Source organism: Grus americana, chromosome 2, assembly GCF_028858705.1.
Source record: "Grus americana isolate bGruAme1 chromosome 2, bGruAme1.mat, whole genome shotgun sequence".
NCBI lineage: Eukaryota > Metazoa > Chordata > Aves > Gruiformes > Gruidae > Grus > Grus americana.
In genome coordinates this window covers 72858908-72875600 of record NC_072853.1, presented here as the reverse complement: position 1 = coordinate 72875600, position 16693 = coordinate 72858908, and the positions used below count along the sequence as shown (strand labels likewise).

General features: G+C 39.4%; 1 protein-coding gene across 2 annotated transcripts in view; it reads right to left on the bottom strand.

Annotated features, from left to right (window-relative positions):
- Positions 1 to 16693, bottom strand: part of GALNT1 (polypeptide N-acetylgalactosaminyltransferase 1) — a 94437-nt gene that overhangs the window by 55558 nt on the left and 22186 nt on the right. The window contains exon 2 of one of the 2 annotated variants that reach the window (XM_054818707.1): positions 13853 to 14022. The gene's annotated coding sequence lies outside the window, so the exon portion shown is untranslated. Of the gene's footprint in view, positions 1 to 13852; positions 14028 to 16693 lie in introns of both variants that reach the window. The other variant, XM_054818706.1, reaches the window with a different exon arrangement.

The following is a 16693-nucleotide window of genomic DNA, read 5'->3' as shown; positions in this document are numbered from 1 at the left end:
TAGAAACGCTTGCAAAACCAAGCTCTTTCGGTTACTGCAAGAAAATTATTTAAAAGACATTGCTATTTTGGTACCTATACTTTTCAGAAACATCTTAACTACATTTATTTAACTTCTGAAAACAGTTTATCATTTTGCAAATTAGAGTGCTTAATTTCTCAAAGGAGTTTGTAAGCAGCATATACTATCTTGATTAAATCTCCTCAAAATTTTCCAAGAAATCAAGCAAGCATTTGGTCAACACTTTCAAGCAGTTCCCACCACTACACAGTCCTTCTTGATCCTCTTCCTAATCAGCACTATTCAAATATAAGTGATCATTTGCAGATTAGTAACTACCTAGTATGGCCCAAATGTTAATTATACTAGAAACATAGTTTACCTCCATTTAAGAAAGATGAAATATGTGAAAATTAATTGCAACAGGGACAAGAAAATGGAAATTATCAAATACAAGATGAAATAAGACAGCTGGCTAATATTCAAGGGTCACCTCCTCCAAGCTCAGGAGCAATGCATCCCAACAAAGAAGAAGTCAGGCAAAAACACCAAGAGGCCCCCATGGATGAACAAGGAGCTCCTGGGCAATGTCAGACAAAAAAGGAAGCCTACAGAGGGTGGAAGCAAGGGCAGGTAACCTGGGAAGAATACAGAGGAACTGTCCGAGCAGCCTGGGAGCAGGTTAGGAAAGCCAAAGCCCTGACAGAAATTAGTCTGGCCAGGGATGTCAAGGACAACAAAAAAAGCTTCTATAGGTATGTTAGTGATAAGAGGAGGACGAGGGAAAATGTGGGTCCCCCCCGAAATGAAGCAGGCGAGCTGGTTACCCAGGATATGGAGAAGGCTGAGGTACTCAATGACTTCTTTGCCTCAGTCTTCACTGGCAAATGCTTGAGCCACACTGCCCAGGGCACAGAAGGCAGGGACTGGGAGAATGCAGAACCGCCCACTGTAGGAGAAGATCACATTCGAGAGTATCTAAGGAACCTGAAGGTGCACAAGTCCATGGGACCTGATGAGTTGCATCCACGGGTCTTGAGGGAACTGGCGGATGAAGTGGCCAGGCCACTCACCATCCTATTTGAGAAGTCCTGGCAGTCTGGTGAAGTTCCCACTGACTGGAAGAGAGGGAACATAACCCCCATTTTTAAAAAGGGTAAAAAGGAAGACCCAGGGAACTACAGGCCGGTCAGTCTCACCTCCATGCCTGGCAAGATCATGGAGCAGACCCTCCTGGAGACCATGCTCAGGCACATGGAAAATAAGGAGGTGATTGGTGACAGCCAACACAGCTTTACTGGGGGCAAATCATGCCTGACAAACTTGGTGACCTTCTATGATGGGGTTACAGCGTCCGTGGGTAAGGGAAGGGCAACTGACGTCATCTGCCTGGACTTGCGCAAGGCATTTGACACTGTCCCGCACGACATTCTTGTCTCTAAATTGGAGAGACATGGGTTCGATGGATGGACCGCTCGGTGGATAAGGAATTGGCTGGATGGTCGCACTCAAAGAGTTGTGGTCAACAGCTCAATGTCCAAGTGGAGAATGGTGACGAGTGGCGTCCCTCAGGGGTCGGTACTGGGACCGCCACTGCTCAACATCTTTGTCGGCGACATGGACAACGGGATCGAGTGCACCCTCAGCAAGTTTGCCGACGACACCAAGCTGTGTGGTGTGGTCCACATGCTGGAGGGAAGGAATGCCATCCAGAGGGACCTTGACAGGCTGGAGAGGTGGGCCCATGCAAACTGCATAAAGTTCAACAAGGCCAAGTGCAAGGTCCTGCACGTGGGTTGGTGCAATCCCAAGCATGACTATAGGCTGGGCGAGGAATGGATTGAAAGCAGCCCCAAGGAGAAGGACTTGGGGGTATTGACTGATGGGAAGCTCAACATGGGCTGGCAGTGTGCGCTTGCAGCCCAGAAAGCCAACCATGTCCTGGGCTGCATCAAAAGAGGTGTGACCAGCAGGTTGAGGGAGGTGATCCTGCCCCTCTACTCCGCTCTGGTGAGACCCCACCTGGAGTACTGCGTCCAGCTCTGGGGGCCCCAGTACAGGAGAGACATGGAGCTGTTGGAGCAAGTCCAGAGGAGGGCCATGAAGCTGACTGGAGGGATGGAGCACCTCTCCTATGAGGACAGGCTGAGAGAGTTGGGGTTGTTCAGCCTGGAGAAAAGGCGGCTCGGGGGAGATCTAATTGCAGCTTACCAGTACCTGAAGGGGCCTACAGGAAAGATGGTAAGGGACTGTTTATGAGGGAGTGTAGTGACAGGACCAGGGGTAATGGGTTTAAGCTGAAGGAGGGTCGATTTAGATTAGATGTTAGAAAGAAATTCTTCACTGTGAGAGTGGTGAGGCACTGGAACAGGTTGCCCAGAGAGGTTGTGGCTGCCCCATCCCTGGAAGTGTTTAAGACCAGGCTGGATGAGGCTTTGGGCAATGTGGTCTAGTGGAGGGTGTCCCTGCCCGCAGCAGGGGGGTTGGAACTAGATGATCTTTGAGGTCCCTTCCAACCCAAACCATTCTATGATTCTATAAAACCAACTGAGATTAGCTACTCTGGTAAAACCAGGATGGTCTGTATAATCCCTTCAGAAAGAACTGCCATGTGAAATTTCAAAGTGCGATAGCAGAAAACTCTGGTAATTTACTACACATACTACCTGAAACAGGCATAAATGCAAGGACATTCAGGACAGCAAGTTGTCCAGACATATATGGTTAGTTTAATATAATAAAGTATATTGATACTGCATTAACATAGTATACATTAATGTAGTAATTAATACAGTATAGTATATAAATGCTGCAAATGTTTCTAGAACAGACTGAGTGAATGATCAGGGATATAAATAGTTTCAGAAGTTGAATAAAAAGCAATACAATTTTGATAAAATTATAATAGCCTAAATTACATTCAATCTATAACTGACTGCTGTCAGCTAGTGCAAAACATTTTAAATATAGCTCCCACAAGGAAAATTGTTATTTAAAGATCAGAATTAATACAAAAAAAATAATGTGGATAAACAAGATGATTACAAGAAAGTCTAAAGGCTTATAAAAAAAATTAGTAGGCTGACAAGAGGGCACCTTCAATTATCTGGCAACTATTTTCTTTCATAATCTTGGTGCTAGACCTAGATGGGCGATCTTGAGACCTGTTGCTGTGAAAAAGGAACAAGTGATAAGGTTGGGAAAAAGATGGGTTTGTGGACTGGAATAATAGAATCAAGATGATATTTAATAAAATAAGTTCAATAGTATGCATTGGAGTATGTAACTTCACTATCAGCTGAGGAGTTTCAATAAAGCAAAGGCTTATAAGGATGACACTGTGCACTCCCACTGTCACCCCGTCATGGATAAAAGGCCAGTGAGATTTTTGGATGCATCACTTAAATATTCTCTTTAGACATAAAACCAGAAACAATCGTATGATGCATCAGTATTTCACAAGGGAAGGGCTGAGGGAGAGCTAGGTATTTGGCAAAGAAGATGTTTCAAAGCAGAGCCCTGTGGATTTCTAAGAGACCACTGTAGGGGACTCGACGCAGTGATCCAAGTGGTCCTTTCTACTCCCACTCTTCCACCCTGGAATTCATAGAGGAGTAATAAATACAAATGAAGAGGCCTAAATTAGTTGCTTCCAGAAGCAAACACGGATGCCAAATCTTTGTCATAAAACTCCTCCATACCAGCTCAGTGTTTGGGGTGAGTGGGCTTTTTTGTTTTTAAAAATTGGTCTTTTAGAGGGGAAAAAAACCCAGGAACAAATATCCACACTCATGGATTCTCCTAATGCCAAATTCTCCCAGTAGATTGGTTTTGAGAATAAAATAAAAGATTATTTACAGAGGTCCTCAAATAAGACTCTTTGAAAGGCTTTCTTAAGTTACTACTTCTCCCCAGCCATATCCAATACTTTTTAGACTGATTTTAAGAAAGCCTTACCTTGCTTGCAGGAAGAAATTGCAATGGGCAAGGTTTCAAAGGACCACACAAACAATATTTTAATCAAATAATAAAAGTTCAAAACCAATTTAATCCACAGATTTTGGGTTTACATTCTTTTTTACAACAATTTTTGCTATACAAGAAAAAGAATAAATTGATCCAGCAGGGAGACAAAATATTCCCTATCAGAATATCACTGTAAATATTACAAGAGCTCAAGAGGATAGCTTGGAAAACAAGAATACGATGAAAGTACAAAGGCTACTGCTGTCATACAAACAACTGAGATTCACTAGACTCCTATTCCATGACTTTAAAGTAGCTTTCCAATGACTGAGGCAACAATTTCATTCTTCCGTCTGCTTTTCAGGTTGAATGAAAATTATCTAAAAATAGACAGACTTATTCAGGGATCCTTCAGACATTTCCATTCTCTCAACTGCTTTGAGATTTAAAATATACTTCTATTATGCCAAGTGAACAATCAGTATGCATTACTTAATATTGCCAATCCTATACAAAAAACCTATACATTATCTTATAGTACTGCTTCAAATATTAGGAGTATATCATTAGTTCAATTTAATTACAACACATAACAAAATGAATACACAGATATATAGTACCTTGAAACTAAAAGCAGTAAGTCTTTGCATAGGCATTCAGTTATTTGATATTACAGTACTGGCAGGTAAGTTCAAACCACAGTTATTCAAATCTTTTCCTTCTTACACCGAACAGCAGACACTGCCTCTCCTGACAGCTATGGAATAGGCAGTCCTTTTAGGAAAGCAGGTTTATAAATCAATAAGATAGTTCTTTTCCTGAAACAACTGCAATCTTAAATTGGGCTACTGACACCTCAGATGCTGACAGAGAGCAAACATTCTTCTTCAAAGCCGTAGCTACTTCACATACACACTCTGGGAGGGCTACTGAGTGTGCTTGACTTAGAGTAACAGCCAGCTAGAGAATACAGACAGTATTTTCATCAGTGAATATCACAGGCAGCATGAACACAATGAGCAATTCACAAGTGAAAAGCTTTTGTTATTAACAGCAGCAAGAGAGGATTTAATGTCAGTGCTAGCAATGCACCAAGCTCATAAATACCTGATATGCAATAATTAATGCCTGAAGATCCATCAGTAAGACCTATTTGAGCCTTCTGCTACCCTTCAGAGGCCTGAGGCAGGATTTTCTTTGGTTTTTCCTTTTTTGAAAGATACACAGTTGGTGACCCAGCACTTAGCTCTTTCAGTACAGCACCAGTCCTGCCAGTCAGATATCCCAGAGCCATAAACTGACTCCAATCTTTAATAAACTCCTGAAGAACTGTGCTAGCTGGTCTTCCAACCCCAAAACTACAGGACTGGAAAAGGAAAATTCAGGTAACATCAGGACAGATGTTCTAGGTGAAGACATCCATTTCCTCAAGAAAAACAATTTTGTCACATAAGCTACAGACCTTGCAAGTTCACCACTACTCAGAAGAAACAGGGTGGGTTTTTTTTTTAAAACTAAGTAATTTTAGCTTCTCTATCAAAGGCAAATGCCAGTTTCAAGGCTCTTTTAAGAAATAAAAAGTTGAACTACCCAAAATTTATATTACCACAGGGTAGTGTCACGGTAGTAGAGATATTAGTATATTATTTGCTGTCTGCAACAAAAACCTGTAAATACCTCCACATATTTTAGATATTCGAGCCGGTGATGTGATATAACACAGCATGAAGGCTTCTAGGCAAGAGCAGCATCACTTGGCTTTAGAAGGCATATGTTCACTGAGACCAAATGCGCACAAGCAGTCAAGATTCACTAATAATCAAGAAGTCACAGATTCCAAATACTATTTTAAATCATCTGACAGGTGCAAGATGAGCTATAAGTAGAACAAGCTAGCTAACAGGACTTCTTTTAAAGTTAAAATTCCTGCTGAAAAAAAATCAGATTTACTATTGCAAGCAATTTTCTTTAAGAAATCATATGCACTAGATTAGACTATGTGGAAGTAAAAACACAGTAAGCTGTTCCATGTTCTCAATGCTCAGATTTTCCATCTCCCTTTATAATGTTTTTACACAGTCCAGAAAATCAAATTTACTTCCAAAATTTTTAAAAAGTTCTACATTAAAATGTCAAACTGCAAACTCAGTTTTTACCAGCTGAGACTGAACTAAAATGAATACTATCCTTATCAATAGATCACTCTTCATACAGATGTGACAAATAATAGAATTTTCTGCAGAAGATGCTTTCTTCAGTCTGCACATGTCAACACTTACAAACATCAGGCAGCATTTGCTTTTAAAGTATTTTGAGGAAATAAGCAGATGCTTCTTGAAAACACTGATGAACAAAGCGGGTTGGAATTTACTCTCTATTCTGCTATTAAGATAGAAGTTAGAAGAGGAAAAAACTAGCAACTCAGGTGTCAATATTAAAGAATCACAAGCCTCAAGGAGAAATCTCTGACTACTTAAAAGGTCAGAAGAATTCACTGTCACCAAGCTAGTTACACATTTTTCATAGACAAAGACCTAAGCAACTATGAACAAACAAGGGAATAAAGGCACATGGAGAATAAGGAGGTGATCAGTGACAGCCAGCATGGCTTCACTAAGGGCAAATCGTGCCTGACAAATTTGGTGGCCTTCTGTGGGGTTACCACATTGGTGAATAAAGGAAGAGCAATTGACATCATCTGCCTGGACTCGTGCAAAACATTTGACACTGTCCCACACAACATCCTTGTCTTTAAATTGGAGAGACATGGATTCGATGGATGGACAACTCGGTGGATAAGGAATTGTCTGGGTGGTTGCAAAGAGTTACAGTCAACCCAAGTGGAGACCAGTGACGAGTGGTGTTCCTCAGGGGTCGCTACTGGGACTGGCACTATTTAGCATCTTTGTCGGCGACATGGACAATGGGATCAAGTGCAGCCTCAGCAAGTTTGCTGACGACACCAAGCTGTGTGGTGTGGTCCACATGCTGGAGGGAAGAGACACCATCGAGAGGAACCCTGACAAGCTGGAAAGGTGGGCCTGTGCGAACCACATGAAGTTCGCCAAGGGCAAGATCCTGCACATGGGTCAGGGCAATCTCAAGCACAATTACAGGCTGGGCAGAGAGTGGATTGAGAGCAGCCCTGAGGAGAAGGACTTGGGGCTGTTGGTGGACGAGAAGCTCAACAACACTTGGCAATGTGTGCTTGCAGCCCAAAAAGCCAACCATATCCTGGGCTGCATCAGAAGAAGTGTGGCCAGCAGGTTGAGGGAGGTGATTCTGCCCCTCTACTCTGCTCTCATGAGACTCCACCTGGAGGACTGCGACCAGCTCTGGGGCCTCCAGTACAAGAAAGACATTGAGCTGTTGGAGTGAGTCCAGAGGAGGGCCACAAAGATGATGAGAGAGCTGGAGCACCTCTCCTGTGAGGACAGGCTGAGAGAGTTGGGGTTGTTCAGCCTGGAGAAGAGAAGGCTCCAGGGAGACCTTCCAGAAGCCTTCCAGTACCTATAGAGGGCCCTACAGGAAAGCTGGAGAGGGACTGTTTACAAGGGCAGGGAGTGATAGGATAAGGGGTAATGGCCTTAAGCTGAAGGAGGGTAGATTTAGATTGGATATAAGAAGAAATTCTTCACTGTGAGGGTGGTGAGGCACTGGAACAGGTTGCCCAGAGAGGTTGTGGATGCCCCATCCCTGGAAGTGCTCAAGGCCAAGTTGGATGTGGCTTTGAGGAACCTGGTCTAGTGGAGGGTGTCCCTGCCCATGGCAGGGGAGGTGGAACTAGGTGATCTTTAAGGTCCCTTCCAAACCAGGCCATTCTATGATACAATTCCTGAAACCTCTCTCATATGCTAGAAATTGTTAAATGTTGCAAGCTAAGTCTCAAATGTTCTAAAACATCCAAACTCCATAAAGGTTCTGATTATTCTTTAGATATATATCTAAAGCCAAAAGCTAGAGTGGAATAAAATTGTTCATTAATTCTTCAAACACTTTTAAAGACAGCAGAAAATTGCATAGGCAAATAGTCATCGTTAAGGATGACTCACTAACGGACAAGAATTTGATGAAAGAAAAGCTGAGTCAGCTAATTAGAAAACGATTATAAAGGAGATTTCTGGAAACATAGGGTAAATTGCAGTGAACAGATTCAACCATCCTTATGTGAGTAACTGCAGAAACCTCTAATCTTGAAACCTTTGTATTGTAGATTAAAAATCCAGAAGGGGAAATTGAAATACAAAAAACATTACAAGAACATTTTTTCTCTCTCTTCAATGTATATGGAAAATAGTCAAAAAATTGTAAGTGTTCTAGAAGAAAAGCTTTGAAAACAATACAGGTAAAGAAAAATTGATGTTACATGCTGGGGCCACAGGGTGTTCATCCTAGAGAAGCTGGCTGAATTCTGCCTAGAGTAACTGCAGAACTTGCTGACAAATCAGATACAAGCAGATTTCAAGTTAAAAACTGCTGAATAGGATAATGCATGCGACTAAACATGAAGACCTAAAGAATTAGGAAATATAATTTGACAAAATAAGGGTGACAATCATGGTGGGTTATGTTATCTCAAATAAAATGAAGAATGGTAAAGAATTCAAAGGTTTTGTTAACAAGTTGTACTTCCCAAACCTTTAACTGTGACGCTGCAGATAGTTTAAAAAAATTGAAAATACCACACACACTCCAGCACATATAGAGAAACACCAAAATTCTAACCAAATTTAGCTTAGCAGTTTTGCAGGGCTAAAGCTTTTTGAAATACAGAGAAACATCGGATATCAAAAAAAACCTAGCACCCCCCAAAAAAAAAATCAGAACATATGCTTGTTTCTCTAAAAAGAAAAGCCTGATCATATGAAGGGGAAAAAAGAATTTCATGATGAAATAATTGCAATGTTTCTCACAAAAACTTGTGCCCCTTTGCCATATCCATACGCAAATATAAATTCTACATAGAAAGCAAATGGCTGCATTTATACAGACAGGCCATATAGCTCTTAAGCATACATTCACACATAAAGTCTGTTTTCACATCGTAAAGCTGTCTGCTCAGAAAGTAACTTCTGCTGCTAACAACTGTTTTGTACTTAATTAACACGCACAGTATTGCGCTAAGGATAAGATTCTTCACATCCATCCTTCACTTTCCCACTTTTACTTACTTGCTTTAGATTTAGTTTCTTAATTCTGTCTTCCCAGAGATCTAAGACAACACAAGCTTGAGAAATACCATACTTTTAAGTTATTTCCACTGTCAATCCATGTACACATGGTATAAAAAGAACAACCATGAGATTTTCTTCAAGGACCCATAAATTTGTCCATGTAAAGTCTATTTCTAAAGTAGGCAATGTTTGTATTTGGGTTCTGCTTTGAATAGGTAAATGAGAAAAGAACTGTCAGATTAAAAGCTAAATAGGCAGACTAATAAAACAGAGTTCTGTTAATCCTTTAGAACTTGGGATTACTTGCAAGACTGGACAAGGAAAGGAGAAACTGAAAGGGAGAAGTTCCTAGAATAGTTTGCAAACAGCCCAATATAGCAATGGCTTTTCTTCAGGACTAGAGTCCTGGATACTTTGTCCCTATGGCATCTTGACCTTCAGCACTGGTACTGATATTTCCACAGGACTAGAGCTTAAACTCTAGAATTCAGACTTCATGTGAGCTACAGAGGTTTATATGCTGAAGCACCAGTGATGCCCAACAGTACAAGAGAATTCACAGAAGTATCAGTACTGTTCATTTTAAACTGTTGCAAAGGCTGATTTGACATCTTGGGACATTCTCACAACAGAAGTCTACTCTCCCTTTCCTGTTCACCACATTTTCCTCTTTCATATTCAAGCAAGCAAATGATCCTTAACTCTCAGGCAGGGAGCAGCTCTGACCAATTCTGTTCCATGCTAGCAGATGCACTCTCCTTCCCCCATTGCTCTTACATCTGCATCTCCTAGGTTGCTACCATACAAACAAAAATTAAGATAACAGGTGAAGCAGAGACAGAATGAAAAAGTGATCTGCTGCTGCTACTGGAACCAAGACTATATAACAAAAGGAAGAGGAGGAAGGGGGAGGAGAAATTAAGACCCCACCTGTCTAAGAAATATACAGCTGCCCATATGATTCAAAAAACCTGAAGCACGCAGTATTCACCTATCCACCAAATGTCTTTCTGTAACTGTAAAAGCAGACAATTATAAGTGATGGACCTAAGCATAGAAATTGTAATTGACAATGGACATATGCCTAGCTCATTATAAGTTATGAGGAGGCAGAGCTTCCACATGCCATTAAGTGGAGAGGAGAGAACTCAGTTTCATCCACCCAGGTCATACACCAGTCCTAATGCAAATAAATGAAGCCATTTTTACATTAGCAGTCCCTACAAGTATGAATACATGAAAAAGGTAGATTGGTAGACAAACAAAACAAAAAGCCCAACTGAACAGTCATAAAAGATTGGCAGAAGTTTGATGGCAAAATAAACAAACAAGACAATCTATGGACAGTAGAACAAAATCACTTTTAATGGCAGAATACTGAGACTATCTAGAAAAAAAAAAAAACAAAACAAAACTAAAAAGGACAAGAAATCCAGCCTATTAATTTCATTGTGAACAGCTTTGTCCTGTTGCTGCTTCCCCAAACCAAATAAGACTTCATTTGCCAGTATTTCCAGACAAACTAAACACTGGCTACAATTAAGACTTTTCTTAGACTCACCTCTGATACTACAGCAAACATTTTAAATGTTTTCATATTCACTAGAGTAGTACTTCCAAACAATTAAGCAAAAAAAAAAATCCACTAGTTAAACTTGGGTTGCTGAGACTGAAAAATACAAAGTATGAACACTGAGACCAAGAGCATGTTGCATTTAAATCCAGCCAAGCGTGACAAAGAACATCTAGGTTTTATATTTTTTCAGAATGAACTTTCTTCTGCACTCTGGACATACCATTACAAAAAGCACACCATTATTAATGACAGAAAATGTAATGAGAAAGTAAGAGGTCACATCAAACAGGCAGATATAAATTTAAAGAAGCTGTTGGCTAGTCCTATCAAGTCATTGTAATCATAGCATTTGTGCAGGATTGGATGCACGGGTTAGATTTCCAAAGGTTAAAGAGAACCACTGAGCACTCTTCCCAACTTTCAACTTCACTGAAAACAAAAAAGTTGACATTCAAGTACACATTTGATTAAAAGCAGTAGTATGGAAACGATAAGTTGAGTTCTACAGAAAACAGCAATGCTGTTTTGTTAACTGCTTCAAAAATCTGTACTTTTTTTTTTTTAAAACAAGAACAAACCTATCGTCTTTTGAGCTCATTTGTAAAAAACTGCTAGAAAACCAAAAATCAATAAAACTGCAAAAAATTAGTTTTCACTTCAATCATGGAAAGTTTTAAACAAAGCCATTTTCACAGGAAGATGCTACATTTTCATCATTGTGTAATAAATGCTTTTCAAAGGTTGCTTGATTTTATTTCCTAATACTCTAGAAGAAAAATGGCAGATTCACTAACATGTTAAATTTCGAGACTATACTCTTACAGCTAATGATTCCAAAAAAAAAGTTTTCCCATCTGGCTTAACTTGTAAGCTTTCATCCTAATATGAAAAAGGTTTGGCAAATTTAAATAAAATAGCCATATCAAGATATAGGCATTGCATTGGTAAGAGAAAAAAGTAAATAAAATTTAGAATTTGTTATTTGTTGCACTGTACAGCAGTCCAGAGAAATCTGAAGGTGTGATATGTAATTTAGGGCATAAAGATTATTTCTTGAGAGTTCACTTTTTCCCCCCAGTTACCTATAAGGTTGATGCGAACAATTTTCTAGAGTTGCATAGAGAAAACAATCAGTACAACATTAGGTATGGCAGAGATGTATTAGACTTCACTAAATTACTTAAGTTTCTTCAAATACTTAGGTGCTTATTACTTTGCCAATTTTTTTCCAGAAGTTGTCAGGCACTTTGTAAAAACCAGCTAATGTATTTAAATTGACACATCATTTTTGAAGGTATAAAGCTGGTAGCAACTTAAGCTTTTTTACAATTCAAAATTCACATCTGACTAGAAGCCAAGAGAGAAACAGGTCACCATAAAAAAGGATTAATCTGTCAGAAAACATTAAAAAAGGGAATATGATAGAACTGTTTTGCAAATTCAGCTATACATTAATTGGAGAGTGCAGCATTTGAGTAATACAATCACTTTTTTAATTTAAATCAGATACTTTTTAAAGCCTCCTTTAAACTTCTGTTCTCCAATGCATTTCAAACTACTTTTCAGTAACTTTTCTGAAAATACTAGAATTTTTACGAGAGAGAGTAGACATGCCTGAGAAGCTGTATCACATGGTTACACCAGGGTTAAAGATTCACCAACACACTACTGTGTAAGTAGTTGCTACTCCATCTTCTCTCACATTCCAATATGCCAGCCTTCTGCTTTGCTAGCAAAAATTTACACAGCAATAAAGAAACTCAATGCGGGAACTGATACGACTGAAAAATAACCAAGAACAATTCTGGGTTTTCAACCACGTCAGTCTCCCAGCGCAGACCCAGACCAAAGAATGCAAATCAATGAGGTATCCCCTCCAACAGCACTTATTTCCAATCAAATCTGTTACCTCATTAAACTCACAATTGGAGTCAACAACCACAGAAGATATGGCTTGGCTACAGCGAAAGAAGTATCAATGGAGCTACAGCTTGAGAGGCCATAAGCAGTAGATCCAGAAATAAAAAGATTGCTCTGGTTTTTTTTGACCCTACATTTTTTTATTCTGAGTGGCCTCTACTATTATTTAACAGTATTAGCTAGTAATTTTGGACATATTTTTCCCTCTCCCCTAAACTGATGCTTGTTCAAGCTATACTTTTAAAGCACTGAATGTAAGAGTACATGCCAGATTAAGATCTTTTGAAACTGACTGGGAAAGGGGCCACTTAGACCTGAAACAGGCTTTTCCCTTTTTACCTCGCTGACCCTGAACTTCAAAGTTGGCCCCAATGAGTTCTTCAGAACTCAGTCTGTGAAAACTAACCCTAGGGAAGGTGCTAACAGGTTTGAAGGAAAGAAAAGAAAAAAAAATCAAGACAAAAAATAAGCACACCAAAGATATCAAGCAGAGGACAACATTTAACACACTAAATACAACTGAACTGGTTAACCTTTTCTGCCAAAGGAGACAGACTTGTCATACCACATCTTTGCCCATCTGTCCCATTAAACTTTGGTTATCCATCTTGTTTCAATCACGCTTAAAAAAAACAGTTGCAAGTAGGAGATGCACACAGAGAGAAGGCTTGACAAGAACTTAGTTAAACACCTTACTGGGCAGCCAGTGACTACACAGTGGTAGTTTAATAAGTCATCTCTTGTCTGAGAAGGATGCTTTAAGGGAATTGTTTACTGTAGAAACACTGAAAATAAAAACCAGGCTTTCTTAGTTCAGCTGGATGGAAAATTGATCTGAATTCCAGCTCATTGGCCTAGATCACTCTTTTCAAGATGATATCATACTGAGATAGTAAAGGTAAGTTTAGGAGAACTAAAAATGGGATGCTTTACCCACCTGGATATTGTACTTTCCAATACACAGAGACAACCACAGTAACCAATAAATTAGGCTTGTGCTAATATCTCAAGGGATTCTTATGGATACCTGTTTAATAGCTGCAGACAACTGAACTGGTCCACCAGGACTCTGATGGAACAGAAAAATACAGAATATGCAATGACAAAGTAGTAGCATACATGCAGTCTCTAAGTGCTCCCTTTGTTCTATGATACATCCAAAGCAGACAGGCCTGACCAAAGTGTCAAGAATTCCTGGATCACATTTTGTACTAACCTCCTCTGCAGGTTTACAGCCATCTGGATGGTGCAGTAACACTGGTGGCAAAATCCCAATACATTGCTGTAGAGTGCCTGTGGTAGGAACCATAGGGCAACAGACTGGCCTAGGCCATTCTGACATGAACGTAGAAGCAAAAGAGGTCTTCCATTCACAAGGTCTTATGGCTGTCCTAGAAGAACAACAGAAATTCAAATAAGTTCCAGGCTCAATTCTGGCAGAGCTTGAGGTGGAAGGGGAAGGGGAGGAAAGTTTCCCAGCATTTAAGACTTCAAAATCCAAAACCCTGTGTAAGGGAGAAGGAGCCAAAAGACTCCTTCTAAAAAGAGGCAGTGAACTGAACCAGTGAGGAAAACAACATATGCAGGGTAGAACGGAGAGGTGGAACAAGTCATCAACATTTTTTAGCCTTTCAGATGATATGATTTAAGTGGGAGGACTGCCTGTCCTCCCAAATAAGCAGTTATCTATTTTTGAGTTCTATATATGTCGCCCTCTATCCAAATCATGAACACTTAGCACAACAAACGATGAATTGTTCTTGATAAGGCTAGAAAACAGCCTCCTCAACAGCACACATTCACATGAGCAGCTCCCCAGATGATCAGTCTTTTGGATGAAGTTTTCCCATACGTATTCCAGTTTTTAGGTGTAGAGGTTTTTTTATATTCTTTCATCTCTCACCCACAAGTTAAACATTAGCATTTATAGTGACAGCTTTTGTAAAAAAAGGTGTTATTAAACCAACACAGACCTGATGCTTAAGAAGTAATGTTTTTTCACTTCTAAAAAAAAGTGACACCTGAAAAATGATGCCTGAGCCTCTCCAAGTGTTATCTGTTAAAATTTTAGCAATATTGAATGAATTCCTTTAATTTTTTTTCCTTTACCCAGTTAATACAGCAATGTCTGAAGGAAATACTAAGCAGCTGAAAAGTAAACAAAATGTCTTAACAGACAAGAGTAAATTTTTTCTATTCGCAATGCAATTGTAACTTGCCTACACTTAAGTAATATTTGCCATATATTATGAGCTTATGTGTTGTATTTGCTATATTATACACGAGCCTACTAAGATATTCAAGCTTATCACTTTACCTGTTTAAACTGTTAGCTTTATGTATTGCCTGTCCAGATGAGTTATGTACAAGGGAGGAAAAAAAATTAAGATACTGATACTGTGACAACATGATAGTATGGAGGAAATACGCAGTAAGGAAAGCTAAGATGGGCAGTGATCGAAGAGATGTTTGCCAACTGCTTATTCTGAAACAAATTATTACCCCATTACTCAGGCAGGTGAAGTATAATACTTAGCAGTTTCCCATTTTTTTGCATATCAAAGTAGAAAGGGAAAATGTCTCAACTTCTAATTTTGTTCTCCATTTGAGGACAGATTACCAAAATACTGATAAAGCATACTGATAGAATAGGAATAGTAAGCAGTTTTATATCCACAGAAGTGACTTACACTCTGAATTTTACAAGAACTAAGGATTTCCCAGTAATAACACAAATTTTTACCCAATCTGGAAAAAAATAGGGAAGCTTCAAAGGGCCAGAAAAGCAGATTCACAAGATGACACACCCAGCAGAAGACCTAACATAAATCACGTGATTGTTACCTTTCAGAAAAGTATTAAATATTAAGAGATCATGACACAGTTCTGAAGGGACCCAATCATCTTTATCAGAGCAAATTAGTCACAGCCTTCAAGAAGGTTAAACACACAGACTTCTGATATATCTGACTCTACACATTGCACTGTAATGTGCAAGAAAAAAAATCAGTGCTACTTATGTTAAATTAGCTTTTTTTTTATATCACTTACTTTCAGTAAAACTCAAATGCCTTACAGAAGTGGAGAACATGATCCATTTTTAGAGATGGGGAAACTAGTCCATTACTAGCTAAGCAGCTGGCAAATCTGGGAGCAAGTCATCTTCTATCTGCTCAAGAGTTTTAACTGAAGTATCTATCTATACATCTACCCGGTTAGATGAAGATCCATCTTCTAGTGATTTTGCTAATTTGTGTATTTCTTCAGAGAATCCTAAGATGACATGCTCTTTGTTCAGTGCTGTCCAGACACTGGACAGAAATAACTCTTATAAAACACACAAGCAAAAAGTGCACAATGAGAGCAGGACACACAGTCCATGTTTCCATTAGTAAGCAAGGCACATCTTCCAAGGGCAGATGTTCACCTTTTTGTAGTGAACTTCCACACGCTTAAAAGCTTATCACTTCCCTTGATCTTTTCTTTGGGTTACAAAAACACCAATTCTTTCTTTCTGCACATACCATCTTTTCTAAATTGCTGGTCATTACCATTACCCTCCTGAGGCAAATTAACTGTGCCTACATTTTTCTTGAAGTACAATGGCCAAAACTGATACAGTACTTTAACCTTACAATATAGAACAGAGCAGAAGGTTCAACTCTACATGTCCTCCAGATTCATGCCAACAGATACACACACCTTTCTGAACAATGCTGCATTGTTAACTCTCATTTTATAATCCACAGTTTGTCCTAGATCAGGATGGGGAATGGGGTGGCAGGAACAACTTAAAAATAAAAGATGGAGAGCAACTGTTTATGTTATTTTGACCTAAATATAAAGCATTTCACTTATTCTTCTAAATCACATCCGATTCTTTCAAGCTATCTTTCCAACATTCAAGACTTCTGAATTGCCATCCCAGCTTCGTGTACCTGCATTTACTCTCAAACACCTCTTGTCTTCAGATTTCATAACCACATGCTATTCCATTACCCAGTTCATGAACAAGAACAATAAGCTGAAACAACTACACAAAATCCCATACAATACG